Below are 19,371 nucleotides of genomic sequence, written 5' to 3'. Positions count from 1 at the left end.
AGAAATGATGGGAACTGAGTTACCTAACGGGTGTGGAGTAACAGACAACCGATCTCGAGTGTGAAAGAATGTGGAATAAACTTAAACACATGTCAAGAATACGCTTGTCATTCGTTCTGACAACTGCTCTCTGTTTATGCACTGGCGCTCATTCATTATTGGCGTATTTGAAGGTTACAACACACACTATTGCACGTATATCCCATATTTCTACATACTCGAGAATTAAACCTTTTTAGTACCACACCCAGAAGGCAACCCAATTCCCATTATTTCGCAAACATTTGTTCTCGAAGCTCACGGTTGCTCTTAGTCTTTGTAAGGTGCCATGCCTCACTGCCGTAGAACAGCACTATCAGAATGCAAAAATGCAGTATTTGGTTTTAACCCGGTTCCAGAAAACCATATTGAATTGAATGTTGCTTCAGCCATTCCCATTCGGACAGCGATCTCTCTTTGCACAGTGATGTACCCACCTACTAGTGCCGAAGGGTGGAGGTAGGCTGTTAAGATCCGCCATAAATAGTGCACATTAAACTAGTCATACGTACTTATTTGTTTTTATTGAACTAAGACTACACTTTACAGATGGTGTTAGTTGGTTTTTAGAAATCAATTAAACCCTGCTTAACCAAACCATAATAGTTTTGGCATATTTTGGGCGATACAACAGATTTGTGCATACTTTTTCATTCATGCTTACTTGTTTTCGTTGGATTAAGAATACATATTACTCATGTTGTTGGTTCATTTTTTGAAATCCATTAACCTCTGCCAATACCAAACTATAATAGAAAGATAAAAAATATTATTCTATCTATAAAATATCCAACATTATGTACGATTTAATTGAATAATTTTAGATGTTTTATAGATGGATGAATTTTAAAAACTAATCAACAGCATCTGTAAATAAGTGTAGTCTTATTTCAATGGAAATAAATACGTATGGCTGACAAAGTTTAATGTGCACTATTTAGTGCGGATCTTAACAGCCTACCTCCACTCTCCGCCACCGCTACCTACTGCATCACTGAAATAACTAGTAGCTCAAATATCGTTAAATTAACTAAAAGATTTGCTATAAACAATTTAAAAAAATGTTAAAATCGTGAATACATTCTCTTTTGATCACACTATTGTTTTTGCCTACGAAATTAAGACAAGAGCCTGAAATGCTTAGTCACCTCGACACGCCAGCCACGGGTGACCCATCCCACAAATTGCCTTTTCGTATAACAAAACATGATTACCTGTCTAAGCTAATTCGTGTTAGCTGTCACACCAGGTGACATATTGTATTCGTTACACAACAGACTACGATTGTCTCATTATTTTCGTTTATTGTCGAACGTGAGTTGTAGCATGGGGGCAGAGATGTCGTTTTTTTATATTAAAATGTGACTACATTGGTTACGAAATTGTTTAATTTAATCTATGATAATGAAGACAAAACAAAACGCATAAATTTACATTCTATGAATAATTACTAAAACGATGTCAGTCAGCTACATTATCCTTATTGTTATGGGCTTGTGGATATTAAAAACAATATTAATTTATAGATACTTAATGGAATTTATATAGTTTATCCACTAGTCCAGGGGTCGACAGTTTGTCATGTGAGAAGAGCCAAATTGTCAAGGAAACAGGATAATAAAGGTACCAGAGAGCCGCAAATATGTTGTATACATATTTATACCAATGGATATGGATTTTTAGGAGAAAAGTTCAAGATTTTTTATTAAAAAAAATAATTACAACGGCGTCCATGCATCGCTTTTGATAGCTTTACTATATCTGGCAAATAGCTACTTATTTTTTATTGAATAAATACATGATTGTAAATTTTCATCCATTATTATGCTTCTAAGTTTATTTTTTATTTGGTTAATAGATGAGAATGTTTGTTCGCATATATACCTATGTAGAGCCAAAGATTGTGAAAATAACAAAAGCTAGTTATTTTAACGCGTCATATGTTTAAGGCAAACTATTCCATGTATCAAATAGTATTGTTTCAATTTTAGGCAGTTGTTTTATAGCTATCCACTTGTGCTAAGAAGTCAAAATTTATGTTATAAGGCTGCTTGAGATGAGGTGAAATTGGAGTTTATGTCTGAAGAGCCGCAAACGTCTATGTCTATGCAAAGAGCCGCTTCTACCGACACCTGCACTAGTTAATACACCAGTTAATACATAATCTCACAATAACTTCATAAAATAATAAGTTGTTGCTAACACGTCCAGAACAAGAGTACCTAACGCTGGTTGCTGGTTTGGTCAGATTTGCAAGTGTGTTTCAAGAGTTTTACGATAGCGATTAAAGAATGCTGATCACTTCCGACTAGTGGACAGTGTTATAATAAGGATAAATGTATTTCAACTGCGTCCTGACCGGCGAGAATTGATGGTGTGATAACGGCTAATAGGTGTGATTCACGTATGAGATTGGTGTTAGGTTGGTACATATAACATTATTGTAGAGCAAAACATAGAAAACAATTATTATGTAATCACGAAAATAAGAACATACCGTACTTATGTATTTTTACGATTTCCTTAAAAGGACTGCTTTAGTCACTTGTAGTGAATCCTTGGCAACTAGCTAACACACGTAATGCGAACATTACACTACAATCTGCATGCATTTGTTTTGAAAATCTGCCATCATTCAATAGAAATAATTTATTTCAAAATCGATCAACGACATCGTGTACTTATGTCGAAAAACAACGATTGTTTTGATTTTTTTCCGAGTGATTACAGATTTTAAATTTATGAAAATCAAACCTTTTAATTTGCACCCCTTACTAATGCAATATTATGTGGGTGCAGCGATCGAAATGGAAAAATTTACGAACCGGAGCGCTAAATAACTTTCAGAAAATATTAACACAGTTATCTAATTTTATGTAAGTATATTATATACAAATAAGTGTGTTAGATTTTTTTCTATATGGCCTGTCAGATGGTCAAATTAATTTGTCCACGAGACGGAGCGATAAATATGGGGATTCCATGAACCGGAAAGGCGCTCTGGTCCATTTAGAGCCCTGTATGGGTGACAGAATGTACCCACTGGTGAAAGATTTATAATTTGGTAGTGTGTCGACCTGATAAGTGACATAAACGCACATCACAAATTTTGTTCTAATGGGAAAAGGTCTTATAGCTACTAGTAGTTTACTTGAAAAGTATTAACATTTACAAAATATCTAGTTGTTTGATGCAATTTTTGATTAATATGTGTCGATATTCGACAACTCCATAATTTAAGTGGATTTATTCAACAACAAAAAAAACCGAATACCCTTAATTTTACCTGAAACAACATTTAGAAAACTATTCTATAGACTCCCTTTAACCCTAGCGATGGGTAGGGGACCCGGCAAAGATCCTGGCCAGGAGGCCTGCTTCAAGATGTGGTGGCCATGACGAAGGCCAATAAAAATCTGAATATTTCGGTGTGTAGTTTTGGTACTTACTATCATTATATACCCAGGGGCACAATTTTATTACTCGCCGTTTTAAAGTTAGCCAAGAAATTTACAAACACTGTGTAATCATCATTCACCCAAAATTTGTATAACTGGCAGAACCTAATGACAGGTTTAAGTCCATAATAGCCGACTATTACTGAAAGGATTTCTTTTGGGAATTGGACTCACAATAATTATTAGAATTATAATTATATATAGAACCGAAGGCTGTTGCGTGAATTTATGCTTTTCCGGTTCCACTGTGGTCTATGATTTGTTATGTGACTATACTACAGGTATATGATTACATATTATATAATACCTATATATAGATATATATATATGCGGAAATGTATCCGCTTATAATATCATGGACGCCGGGATCACAAATTCACATCTTGTTTCTTCAATGTGTGTTTGGAGTCAGAGTATGTAACTAATAAATTGAGGGGGGGTTAAGAAAATTTAGCAGACCACAGAACAGATTAATAAATATAATTTATTTTATTTTGTTAACTGTCAATTCATGGTGGAACTGCATTGTATTGTTTTAATTTAATAAAACGCAATTTTTTTGTAGTACTTATTCCACTTTTAATCAATAAATTAGGACCGGTTTCGTCCGCCTCAGATGAAAATGTCCCTCTCCCACATCATGAAGCGGGCCCCCGGGCTAGGATCTTTGGCGAGTCCCCTTACCTATCACTATGGACATAGGCAGTGTAACGCTTTCCAAACAGTACCGTTTTCCAACCGGTGTACGCGGTAAAATTACTGTTTTTTTTTGTATATTTTAATACTCTCATCCATTTGAATTATGGAATTGTCGAGTATTGATACTTACACAATTAAAAATTGTATCGTACAACCACGAATACTATTGAAAGAAAATAGCGCCGCAGGCGACTTTTTTTACTAGTGAAGCAAATTTTAAATAATTATCTGGTCGACTCGTCTCGCCGGACCACTCTTGAGCCCGGGCTCACAGGCTAGGGCCCTGTCAGCCCCCCCACCTTTTGGGGCCATGCATGGAGTAGTGACGAGCAGTTTATTAAGAGCGTTCATAAGTGAAACGGCAAATAATTTTCAACACGTGGGACGTAATTTCGGCCACGTTGCCATTCGGAGTGATAGCGACTTGTGAGCACGTCAATTTGTTTTGTGTTGTCGTCGGAGGAATATATTCTTAAATCGTGTAAAGATGACTAAAAAACGTTCCGCATGTAGGTACTTGAAAAAGAAAACATGTCAATGAATATACTATTATTATTAGTAATATAACAATAAACATAACATTAAATGGACGCATGTTGGATTTTTATGACAAATTATATTTCGTTCGGCTCGCGTCATTTGCACAATCCGCACATCGCCTAGTCACGATCTTTTTAGACCATGCCTCAGCTGAGGTATAGCCTTAAATTATGGCAGTATAAAATTAATTTATAAAAATCCATCTTTGTATGGCAGTCACTACAATTTTATAATGACAGGTTAGTTCCTATAATACGACTAGTTAACGACCGGCCTTCCTTTCGAGGAAATTACAGTTGATAATTTGACTGGTAGAAAATGTTAGGCCAAAAGCTGTAATCTGACTGTGTAAGTGGGTAAACACACGCATTAATATCGAATTTGGGAAGAGTTTTAGATGTTATATTATTATGAGATGAGATGTAGTTTATAAATATACGTCATTTTCGGGCAAGCGGTTTATTAAATTTATGGATAATACGTGGTTATGTATATGTAGATACATCAAGAACCACCCCATGATTTGCTTAATCAGGAGGTTTACTACAATAACTTTGCTTGTTCATAAATATATGTCTCGGTTGAACATGATTTAATCTTATGATCACCAATAAACTTAATACTTTCATTTTAACAGGTCATAATACGTCTTTTCTAGACCCATCGTTCATTTAGTCGTGCCCCATTCATGATTAATTAATTATATTATTTTAAATCACATGGTAGGTAGCTAGGTAGCTATATATCGTATCACGAGTTATGAAAATGTTTAAAATTATATAAATAAAGTACTTATATATATAATATATCTACTTATATTATAAAAATGTAGTAGGTACATAATAAGGTATATACCTACTTATAGTAGTGGAGGTAGGATGTGGAGATCCGATATAAATAGTGCACACTAAACATTTTCAGTCATGGTATTATTTGTGTGGTAATCGCTGCTGATGAGAGAGCTCACAGAGCTGCTACACCGGGTAGAGGAAGAGAGTCGCAAATACGGACTCATTATTAATAGGAATAAGACCAAGTTAATGGCTGTTGATCGGGCCAACCTTCTACCAACACCAAGTACACTCCAAAACCTCGAAACCGTCGACAAGTTTGTATATCTGGAATCGACCATCAGTGGAAGGGGCGGATGCGAAGCGGAAATAAGAAGGCGCACACAGATTGCAAAAAATGCGATGACACGCCTTATCACTATATGGTAGGATCGGGGAATTTCGATTGCCACAAAAATGATGCTTGTGCAAACATTAGTGTTCTCGATATTTCTATACGGAGTCGAGTCGTGGACTCTGAAGGCAAGGGAACGGAAGGCAATTGATGCCTTTGAGATGTGGTGTTGGCGCCGAATGATTCGCATTTCTTGGACGGAGCGCAGGACGAACCAGTCAATCATCCAGAGACTGAAGATAAAGGAACGGCTCTCGACGATATGTCTGAGAAGAATTCTGCAGTTTTTTGAACATATTGTCAGGCGCGGACCGGACAACCTAGAGAGACTGGTAGTTTTGGGTAGCCTCCAGGGAAGGTGAAGCAGAGGAAGAGCGTCTGCGCGATGGAGCGACCAAGTGAAAGAGCTGACATTCTGCCCTGAGAGAAGCGGAAGATCGAGAAGGATGAAAAGTCTTGGTCGCTCAAAGGATGGCGAAATTTAAATGTGGTCACGATCCTCAGCCATGAGTGCACGACCAAGAAGAATTATTTGTGTTCATTGAACGAGTGGATGATCCATATCATGATCCTCTTAGGTTCGGACATGTTAAAAAAATGTATAGATGTTGGTACTCTCTTCTACAAGAATACTGTGGCCTAGACCATGAAGGCAAAACCATAATTTGAAAAAAATAAATAACTTTTCTACAACCGAAAAATGTACATAATATATTATATGGGCACTCAATGGAGGGCGATCGGGTGCTAGGTACATTTATTATAAGTATCCGTAGTTGGTATGCTATGCCCAACGGAGTCGATATGATAAAGGAATGAACTATCAAAAGACTGGAGGCTTTAAAGATTTAGCTAAACCAGCGTACGGGAAGGATTTCATGGGTTGATCACATTAGGTACCAATGACGAGGTTTTGAGACAAGGCAGTGACGCGTTGAGGACCTATTTTAAATACCTATTCAAATAATAAATTCAGGAATTCTATCATGTTTTGTGTAATATATTTTTACAGTCAGTTTATAAAAAATGTGAATCTATTTTTTTAGTTAAATATAATTTAATGATTAATTTGTGAACTCTTCAGATGCCCCCTTTAAAATTCTTTAATGAATCGGTTGCGTCATTTGAGTCAAATAAAGGCGCCGCAGTTATGAGGCAATACTCAAGAGAACTTATGTATACCTACTTAATATGATTTTATTAAGTATACATATTATTAATATTAATATTAAGTATAATATCTGTTAAGTACTTATATAAATTATTAAATATTACATAATATCGAGGGCACAGAACAGATAATTTATATATTATTTATTAGATTATAATATTTCTGAGTTCCCTGAAGCAATCTAAATAATCGTCATACTCTAAAAATCATTTCAATTTGCTGTACAAACTATATTCCATACCTACATTTCATGTTCAAAGAGTGTGCAATGCACCAATTATTATTATTTCTTCAAAATTGTAGAAACTACAATTAAAAATTACTGTGTTTTTTAAATGTAAATCAAAGACTAAAATGGCAATCAAGAAATTAATAAATATCTCAAACTAATAACAGCAATACATCAAATAGCAAACTATTCAAATCTCATTATTAAGTATTATAATTTATAATTATAATAATTGAGTTATATCAATTTATAGTCATTCAATTATTTTTAATTAACTTTTTAGAATAAATTTTAAAGGTCTGTTACAAGTAGATTGACATGTGGGAGGATGAATAATGTTATTATTAAATATCCAGTAATGTAGCTAGTCTATAATATCGGATACCACAATATCTACAAAAAAAAATAATTTTCTTGTTTCAGGTACCAGGTAGGTATCTACCAGAGGCGTGTAGTGACATTTACTTGTAGGGTGCTATTTAAACTATACATACATAATATTATTATGCCTGATATTTACTACAAACGATTAGGTTGACTTCGCATTGCAGTGTCACTTGCAGAGACCTTCTTAATATTTATATTTCAATTTTCAGGGCACATAAAAATAAAATCCGCCACGATGAGTAGATAAGCAAACTACACTTCGGCATTATCATTTAGTTGAAAACCCTGAAAATGTATGTAAAACCATTTGTAACTGCACTCGATTAAGTAATTACAATTCACAATGAACATAAAAATGAACAGCCATTGCGTGACTAAGATTGGCAGCCGAACGATGTTAATATTTGTAAGAGATTACCAACTTAACCATGATTCTAATAATTTCAAATGTCATAACGGAAATGACGTATAAAGGTGATAAATCTCAGTTGTCGCGATAGCCTATCGAGCGCAAATTATTCGCAATAACAGCTTTATTGCAGAGTGTATTGAGATTTATCGCAATTGTTTATGTTTATGGAAAAAGAGTGATCACCAAATTGCTACTAGAATCTTTCTAAAATAAAAATACAAAAAAAATATCGAATTAATTAGGTACAAAATATGAAAAGTTGCTTTTGTAACCAATTAGTTTAGATAGCTATATAACTTAATCTGTGCATTTAGGTATGACATAGGTATGGCGAAGTAGGTACCGCAACCTGCTATATTGTCGTATGTTTCACAACACTTTTCTAATTTAGATTGAAATAATATTATTTATTCAAATATAGATGCCGAATAAAATCAAGCAACATGTCTGGAAAGTTATTATAAAAATAAAATTCATTTTTAGTAAATAAAAAATACGTAAATACAGATCGCCGTTACAGCACTGAGCTGACAACAACTGAAACTGCGGCTGTACGGACAAGTGAGCTGACGTCTAAAAGAACCATAAGCCGGCTCTCACATCAAAACTCGTCACGCCTGCATCGTGTCGGACGTCGATGTGACGTCATCGTTATTCACAAAACACACGTTGCCAAATGGAGCTGCGCAGATTGGTCGAATGCGACTTTTTAATTTGAAGAAAACATCTACTGTAGCAATCGACAAGTTACATGCTTCTCGGGCTGCGAGTTGAAGACGCCAGAACCCATGCGAACACCTACGAATTGGTCATTGCTGTAATACCGGCTCGCCGATCGCCGCATACAAATATCTACACGTGCGACTGTCGCTCGGTAGATGTGCGCCGTCTTCATATACAACACCGGATCGACGTTCTTGGAAGGTTTGATTTATGGATGTGCGGCAGACGAGGCGAGTTTAGATGTGAGAGCCGGCTAAGGGTTCTTCTATTTATAGTAAAAATATATTCGTAGAGAACTGTATTCTATAACATTTTACAACGTTTTTCTTAGCTCGTTTTCTTATCTGTCCGGTACAAATCTTGCAATCGATTTTTAACTAACTTCCCGACTAGCTAGACATTTGAAACTTTTAGAATATACCAGAACACGATGCCAATGCATAGCCATCTTTAAGTAGAATTGAATTAATTTTCAGTTAATTCTGTTTTGTATGAAAAGTTATTTCGACACCATTATCGGTTGCTAGGGGTCTGGGGTCCTAGCAACTAAATTATTAATATATACGTGCGTTACTATGGAAATCAATATAACAATGTGATACAAAATTTTTTGATCGCTAGTCAAGTCAAGTTTATTTGGTTCAACAGAATTTAAAAACGTTGTAAGTATATAAAAAGTTCTTTTTATCTTGTAATTATTTCATTATGCAGTTTGTGGTATTAAAAGATATACTTCTATTGTGTATATTTTTTTACCTATTATAATTTATTGGATTGTGGGATCGTGCATTTACGTAGGTTGCAATATCACTTATAAGCAGGTAGGTGAGTAGTTCTTTATCTACTTACGATAAAATCGTGGGATATAATTTGCTAAGATCTTATCACGACTTTTATTATTAAAGGAACGTAAGTAATAATTTATGAGGGAATTTTTAAGCACACCATTTTTCATTCTCGTATTGTGCGGAATTTTTATCAACATGTTTCTTTTATTTTTTTGGAAACGACGACATTTCTCATTGTCATTATTATAATAAAAACCATACAAATAGTAATATACGTATTTTTATTATTAAAAAAACTTCAAGTTATTTTTAATTAGGTAATTCATTAGTTCAGGGTTTCCCAAACTATGTTCCGCCGAACCTGAATGGGTGTTCCGCGACCATTTGGAAAGATTTTATTTTTACTAGGTAGATAAAATAAGTAAAACTAAAATAATTAAAGAATCTACTTCATATTGAAAAGCGAGTGATGATCAATCTCAACTGATGTTTATGACGTAAAGTATATTATAGATAGGTCATGGTTCCCAAAAGGGGGGCTGACAGGCCTGGGGGGCCCAGCATGAGAGATTGACTAGCCAAGTGAGATAAACACACATCACAAACCTGCACTAATAGCAAAAAAATATCGCCTGCGGAGCCGTTTCACTCCAAACATACTAACATTTAATAATATGTGGTTTTGCCTTACTTACAATTTTTGATTATTGTCGATATTTTTACATAATTGTGCATATCAACATAAAAGTGGGTGTATTAAAAATACAGAAAATCGCTAAAAATACCCTTAATTTTACCTCGAACACCATTTGGAATATGCAACTGTAGATTATCACATTGCCTTTAACCTTAGCGATAAGTAGGGGGGCCGCCAAAGATCCTAGCCTGGGGATCCGCTTCTGGATGTGGGGGCCATGATCTAGGTACAGGCGGATGACCATCTTTTCTCACACCGTGCACATGAAAAAGATGGGGTATGTACCTATATTGTTTTTAACTGACAGGCGGACAAGTCGTGTCCGTTTGCAAAGTTTGTCAGTTGCCAAAATTGGCAGAACGGTTAGCTGTGCTAATAAATAACCTACAAAATAAACTAAGTGTTCCTTTAAAATTTCCGGGTTTGCAAAGTGTTCCATTGCAAAAAAAGTTTGAGAAACCCTGCATTAGTTTATCAATGAGTAATAAAATATTATTTGATTCAATTTAATATAAGTACTTAAATAATAATAATATGTTATTTACAATGTTTAAAATTTTTAGTGATTTAATCATAGTCGTAGACAATGACATATTATCATTATTTCCTATGTAAAAATTGGTATCTTTTATCCGAAATATAGTAATATTTCTAAAAACAGTTCTTACATATTTTAAAAATACCTAAGTAAGTAAGTACTATTTTTATGCAACCTACGTTTAGTTCCCAGTTTTACATTTGTGTTTTCCGTGTTTTACGTCTAAAATAGGTAAGTATTCAAAATTCAATTAAAATTCAAAATCCATCCATTCATTTATTTCAATACATTCAATTACGTTTGTATGTAGTTACATAATAATGCACATCAATCATTTTTATTTGAAATTGAAGACGCGCATTTATTTGTATAAATAATTACAAGATAAAAAGAACTTTTTATATACCACGTTTTTAAATTTTCTGTTTAATCATATAAACTTGACAATTCTATGTAGGTACTTTATATTGTACTTGATAGAAATACTGAATAAATATAGAATACTGAAATTTCATATTGATTTCCATAGTAACGCACGTATATATTAATAATTTAGTTGTTAGGACCCCTTAGTAACCAGCAATAATAACTCTCCATACAAAACAGAATTAACTGAAAATGAATTCAATTCTGGTTAAAAATGTTGTTGTTCTGATATATTCTAAAAGTTTCAAATGTCTAGCTAGTCGGGAAGTTAGTTAAAAATCTTCAATCGTCCAATACAAATCTTGGACAAACAAGAAAAAATATATACTGGACATACAAGAAAAAAATAGTACTGGACAAACAAGAATATGTGCTAATAAAAACGTGGTAAAATGCCTGCCGTATATGCGCGTATATTATAGACACGTGACATGATGCCTCAATTTGTAGCTCCCCGCGAGCTGTCAAATATCGAGTAGGTAGCTAGTAGCAGCTAGTAGTAACATAATATCATTTGTTTTACTATATACCTACTGCAATCGCAATGACATGATTAATAAAAGTGTAGGTTATGTTGATGTTTGACGTGTCAATACAAAAAAGCCGAATTTGACCACAATTTTCGCCGTAATACGAATTTACCAATTAATTGTTGTAGATAACCGTCAATAGCCGCTTTGTGTATGAAATGCCTTCCGTGTTAATTTGGATCAATGGAAATAACGGAAACGTGGTAAAGTGCTAACTTACTGAAGACGGTACTTCAGTGAAACGGCAAATAATTTTCAACTAAAGGTGCGACGAAATTTCGCACTTGCTGGCAATCGGAGAGCGATAGTCGAGCTGTGAACACGTCAATTTGTTTTGTGATGGCGACGGGGGAATTAATTCTTAAATCGTGTAAAGATGACTAAAAAACGTTACCCATTTACTTAAAACGTTAGAAAACGTAGAAAAAGAAAACATGTCAATGAAAATATTATTATTATTAGTAATATAACAATAAACATAACATTAAATGGACGCATGTTGACTTTTTTGACAAATTATGTTTTGTTCTGCATGCGTCATTTTCACAATCTTCGCGTCGCGTAGTCACGATCGTTTTAGAGTTTTAGACCGTACCCCAGCTGAAGTATAGCCTTGAATAGTTGCGCTGGAGTAAATAAGGGACAAAATGCTCTGACAACTGATACAGGCTAAATACTGTTTTTCCTAAAATATCGTGTCACATTTTTCTTTTTATGTATAATAAATAAATAATAAAATAAATAAATAATAAAAATAATAAACTATTATTTTATTATTTTGGTAGGTAGGCACCTACCTTCTCCCGAACCCTTCAATTATAATAATATACCAAATACGTGATAAACTGATTTTCCAATATATAATTGAAAATAGTTGTTACCAATTTAGGTAGGTACCTACTACCTATTAGAATGGATTTAGTTAAAAAACGTAAAATGTAAGAACGTACGCTACATGCAACTATTTATAATATGTAGGTAGGTGTACACAGGGATTTATTATCTATTATTATATTATTATTTATTGGCCTAACAAGTTTTTATGGCCTCAAATAGCACTACAATATATTATTTTATTACTTTAGTGTTTACATTCAAATTATTACAGTGAAGTATTTCCTCGTATCAATTTACCAAAACTATGCAATTATTAATACCAGTTTTTTTTTCATTCAACACGCCCGATGCAAATTGCCACTTTTCCGTTTCACGCTGATAATCATGATAATAAACATACTTTCAAAATCAATTGATGGCACGATAAAAAAATGTTTTTTACATCACGAAAAGTCTATTAATCGCTTTCATGCCGTCTATAATTTGTATAAATCGCCGATAATGCATACGCTGAAATACAGATTTGCATAATATTTAAAAAAAAATGACCGGCTAAAATTTATAATCTAACGGGGTTTTGGCCACTGGCAATATATTTTTACTATCGTAGTTTTAAATCAGAAATAAAGATTTGAATGATTTTATCATTGGTCAAAATTATTCAGTAACACCAATGAGAAACACAAAAATTGTGCTTTGACCACCAAGAGCTTAATCCATGGCCCCCACATCCCAAAGCGGCGGGCCCCCCTACCTATCGCTAAGTTTAATAGCATGTGTGATTAACAACATAAGCGTTTTCAAAATTGTGTCAGGTTTATTTTTAACGTTTTTTTGTAGTTTTAATACATTTACTTGAATTATTGCATCTTACAAACTCATTTTTTAATGTTAATAACCCCGTCGTGAAATAGCGCCGCAGGCGACTTTTTTACTATTAGAGCATATTTATGATGTGTGTTTATCTCACATATCCGATTGACCCAGCACGCCGGGCCTCCCTGAGCCCGGGCCCCTAGGCTAGAGCCCTGTCAGACGTCTTCTTGTGGGGGCCATGGCTTAATCATATTATACCCCGATTACACGTGCATGGATTTACTGCTGACACGCTGACAGTATGTATTATCGCGACCATAACAAAAAAAATGCATGTGTAAACCAGGGCTTCGAACCGGAATTGAACCGAAAACCGGAAAAACCGTTATTTTTGTCGAAACGAAAACCGAAACCGAACCGAAAAAAAATATACCGGTTCCCACTTCAATTGTCATTCAGTTCTCGTGACATTATCCTCTTGATTTATAAAATATTATTTTTTTAAATATGGCTGCGGCCGTGCGGTGCAGCATAACAATTGATTTCGAAGCTTGGCACCGGGCTATCACACATGTACCATAACATATTCTAAATTATGGTAGAAAATGACATTTTAATACAAATGAAAACATTTAAAAAATAATCACTCGGAGCTGAACCGAAAACCGGAAAAACCGTTGTTTTTTCGGAAGTAAAACCGGAACCGAGCCGATACATATTTTTTTACTTGAACCGGAACGAAAACCGAAAAGAAAAAAGTAACGGTTCGAAGCTTTGGTGTAAATACGTATTTTGCTGCACATTGCAAGATTGTATGCACGAATGAATAAAAGAGTTCAGAAACTTCTGAATTTTCAAGCGAAAATTTGACTGTGCGATATCGTTTATACGTTTTTGGGTTTCCTGTAAAACTAATTCTTGTCAAATTTGGGATCACAGAGATTATCAATATAATTTTTTATCGTAAATATTTCACTTTAATAATGTCGACATAAATTATACTGATGGTTTTATAAATGCGTTTAAAAATTAATAAATGTAAAAAATCTTAACACCACTGCACATTTATGTACTGAAATATGACTATTTTCTAAAGCATTAGAGCGAGAGGTTTAAAAGAATACTATTTTATGTAATAAAAATACTTTATGCAGTCATTAAATATTTAAAATAAATATAAATGATGATTAGGCTTCAAAATTATATAAATAGATTATCTACAAGTTTAAGGTATGTCCAGGATCATGCTTTGAAAATAGAAAAAAGCTCCATTTTGACCAACGCTGAGCACGTCCGCCCTTAATCACGTTATTTACTGTAGATATTTATAATTATTATTAATAGGTACTGTTATGGAACGGCGAGATGAACTTCATTAAACACGAATTTATATTAATTAAACTGGATTTATTAGAATGTAATATAATAATAATTATAATAGATTATATTCTGTCGGACAATTATTTCTTAACCATTACTAGATGCACGTATTTACGATCATGGTCTAGAGCAATGGTTCCCAAAGTTGACTGGGCTCCGACCCATCTAACAAAAATTTCCAATCTTGGGACCCACCTCTTAGCTGTCTTAGAGAAAAGAGGGCATAAATATTGGTGATGCTCAGATTCCTTAGTGGCGAGTCGTGGAACTACTTAATGCTATCTTATTTGTTCTAATTGAAATAAAAAAAAATATTTTTTATAAGTGTAAAATGCATAATGAGTATATATAATAAGTGAAAAAAAAACTTTTGAAATAAGAAACACAACTTAAATAAAAAAAAAAGTTTTTTTAGAAAGTTATTTCAATGGGAAGGATGTACCTATTTGTTTTTTATTTTTCTTCATTACAGTTTTAGCATCAACTTCAACTTTAGTTACTTTTAATCGCAGTGAGTTTGATATATCCAATTTATTTCGGTATTTAGTTTTAATGTTAACCATAGCCGAAAATCCGACCTCACATAGATATGAGGTAGTAAAGAGGAGGAGGACTTTCATAGCTTCATCGAACAGGCAAGGATAATTATTATCAGCAACTGAGAGCCAGAATTTCGTTAACTGTTTACCATTGAAACTATTTTTCAGTTACGTATCTTCTGATAAAGCTAATGAGATACGAGGCATATACAGCATTTTCATTAATATTAACGAAATGGGAAACAATATTTGTTGAAGATTTCATCAATTGTGCTGCCATCTGTAGTGCATTGGCAATTCAAATTATTATTATTTTATCACAATATTTACCGTAACTTAAGTTTATTTATTTTTTTAGGAATTATAAATAAATAGCTGAATGAAATATCAAATTTATCACTTCCTATTTTTTTAAATTCATGTATACAGTGGCGAGGGCCCACTCAATATTCGCTCGCGACCCATAGTTTGGGAAACCATGGTCTAGAGTCTAGACAATACTGAAGTTGAAAGGGTAGATTATAAATAATCATATTATGCAGTGCATTGTTAGATATTTTGATTGATAAGAGAAGTGTAACTCAACACCATATAGGTACTTACTTAATACAAAAATAATGAGGCATTCAAAGGACAATGGAAAGATTAAGATAAGCAATCAAAAGCATTCGTATACCCTGTTATACATTGGGTATTTGATTACAAATTCCATATTAGCTAATAAATTTTAATGACACTGATAATATGACACTGTTGAAATTATTGTTTGTAATAAATAACAATAACAATATCTAAAAATATGAATATACTTACAAGGAGAAAAATATTAGTCCCATAAAACAAACAAATATGGTCACTGTAAGGCATAAAGCCCACCAAAAAAGCGCTCGATGCGCTCACTACTGAGTAGGCCCCCTCCCACCCGCGCATTACCCTTCACCTATGTAATAAGGGGCCCAATAAGCACAAAATAATTATTATTATCAGCGTCTCTCATAACAAAGCAATAAAAATATTATATTATTTCGGGGCTTGTAATTAATATTCACGATGACATTATTCTACCAGCGAAACATCGGACACGCAATAAAATTAAGCAATGAGTTCTCTGTTATTAAATAATGGCTTCTCGCCCGTCGATCGACGACGCTTCCAGAGCGTGATTTTGCTCGCCGCGTTCAATGAATGGACTCCTTTGTATTTTCGTTCATTCGTATCGCCGAGTAGCCAAAAAACGATGACTCATGGGGCGGATGCGCATAATGCGTCGTCAAATCCAGTGGGCGCTGGCGTATTTGATTACGTTGTTTTTTCGATGATTTACGCGCCACTTGTGAAATTTTGCGGAAGAGCCCCACTTGCTGCGTTAAGTGGGTTTTACGCCTAAGTGGGAAAAGCATTAAAAGTCCGCCCCTTATAGGATATTACGACAGACTGTCTCAAAAATATTTGACAATTGCAAATATTTAATCAGGTGAATAGATACATCAATTTTTCCATGAATTTATTCAACCCAACGGTTGATACTAATGTAAAGTTGATGGTTTATCCTGCATGTTATAATGTTTAACTACATTTGCGAAAATAACATTTTGTAGAATTCGCTTGCGCTTTTGATAAATCGGGGAGTAAATGTATGCCTGCTCTGGGCCAGACCCACTGGCCACTTGAGCTCCCTTCTAGAATCGTTCGGGCCAGACTGTCTGGCCCAGAGAGTGCTAAGAGTTATTAAGGCGATACTTCAGTGAAACGGCAAATAATTTTCAACTATAGGCGCGACGAAATTTTGGACTCAATGGCATTCGCAGAGAGAACGTCGAGTTGGGAACATGTCAATTTGTTTCGTGATGTGACGGGGGGTATTAATTCTTAAATCGTGTAAAGATGACTAAAAACGTTACCCATTTACTTGAAAAAGAAAACATGTCGATGAATATATTATTATTATTACTAATAGAATAATAAACAGAACATTAAATGGACGCATGTTGGATTTATATGACAAATTATATTTCGTTCGACATGCGTATTTGCAATCGCGACCCGCAATCCGCGCATGGCCTAGCCACGATATTTTTAGACCATGCCTCAACTGAGGTATAGCCTTAAGGCTATACATCAGTTGAGGCATCAAAGATCGTGGCTAGGCGATGCGCGGATTGTGCAAATGACGCGTGCCGAACGAAATATAATTTGTCATAAAAATCCAACATGCGTCCATTTAATGTTATGTTTATTGTTATATTACTAATAATAATAGTATATTCATTGATATGTTTTCTTTTTTAAGTACATAAGTAAAGTTTTTTAGTCATCTTTACACGATTTAAGAATATTTTCATCCGACGCCATGACAAAACAAATCGACGTGCCCACACTTCGACAGTCGCTCTCCGATTGTCGATTAGTGAGAAATTTCGTCGCACCTACTGTAGAAAATTATTTGCCGTTTCACTGAAGTACGCTCTTAAGTTATCTCGAACCAGTGTTGCCATAATTTTCTATGCTGATTATAGTACAAAGGCGTAAAAATTATAGCATTTCTAAAAAATATATAGTACAGGAACATTTTTCGTCTTGAATCCTTTAAAATTATAGTATTTTCATTTTGGTATATTTGGCGTAAAATTATAGTATTTTACATTTTTCGTGAAATCAAAATTATAGTATTGTACTATAATTATAGTACGGTTGGCATCACTGCCTCGAACCCACTAGTTATTATTATCCTATAATTTTATGCATGCAACAAACTGTAATCAATTTCATTGCCATTTGACTGTCGAAAGTGTCGTTTTTGACTATATTAACGCCCAAAACACAATAGTTTGACAGTTTTAATTATTACGAAATTCGCCGAAACTAATTACCACGGCAGTAAACCGCCAATCCGTTATGCGGCGCGTACAGGTGCTAGCAGGGCGCTGTAATAACAATATTATGAAAAGTGGCAATTACAAAACACTACAGCCGCCACTTGGCAGTGTCATAAATAAAATGGTTTATTGACAGCTTCCGGCCGCAAATACGCGCCGTGTCAAATTGCCCCTTTAATTGATTGGCCGGCAATCCGTCCTTTCACTCAAACGCTCGAGCGCTTGTTTCACTATCACGCCGTTAGAGAAATCACTGTGTCACTGTTTCGCAGAGTACAGTGTTCTCTAACTGTGTGGCCAACATCCCTATAAATTAATTAATAACCACCCTTTTAACCTTGTAGTTCGTAAAGCAAAAAAAACATGGCTTATGTCATTTTCCTCCATTTTAGAAAGTGAAAACACATTGTCACTTTTATGGTTTTTGTCTGGATTCAGGACTTGGAAGTGGACAAATAACACACCAGAATAATTGTAATGGAAGTGGCGAGGTTTATTTACGTTAATATTTGGGGCTACATTTTATATAATTTCAATCTTTTGCGGAGCTCGAATAAACGTCTTTTTTTATTTTACTATCAAAATCCTTCTTCCCTCTTCTGCGCATGCACGCCAAGATCCGACGCAGAAAGCAATGCGCAAAATGGTGTGTTGCCATTCTTGTTAAATTACATATTACAATATTGTCAGTTGTATTATTTATTTATTTTCGTAATCAACCCTTACTATTTGTCGATTTGGTATCGATTTGGGCCTCTCCAGATTCACAGAGACATCCCTAAATGGGGACCATTCGGGGGTGTAACACTTACCCGGAAAAGCCGACGGTGAAAATTAAGAGTGTACTTCAGTGAAGTCAGCAAATAATTTTCAACAGTAGGTGCGATGAAATTTCTTATTAGTCGCCAATCGGAGACAGACAGAAATGTGTCCGCACGTCGATTTGTTTTGTCATGGCGTCGGATGAAAATATTCTTAAATCGTGTAAAGATGACTAAAAAACGTAACCCATTTACTTGAAAAAGAAAATATGTCAATGAATATATTAATATTATTACTAATAGAACAATAAACATAACATTAAATGGACGCATGTTGATT

This window comes from Rhyacophila brunnea, unplaced genomic scaffold (assembly GCF_057557595.1).
Source record: "Rhyacophila brunnea isolate RB1 unplaced genomic scaffold, BYU_Rbru_1.0 scaffold_10, whole genome shotgun sequence".
Taxonomy (NCBI): domain Eukaryota; kingdom Metazoa; phylum Arthropoda; class Insecta; order Trichoptera; family Rhyacophilidae; genus Rhyacophila; species Rhyacophila brunnea.
This window is presented reverse-complemented; position numbering follows the sequence as displayed.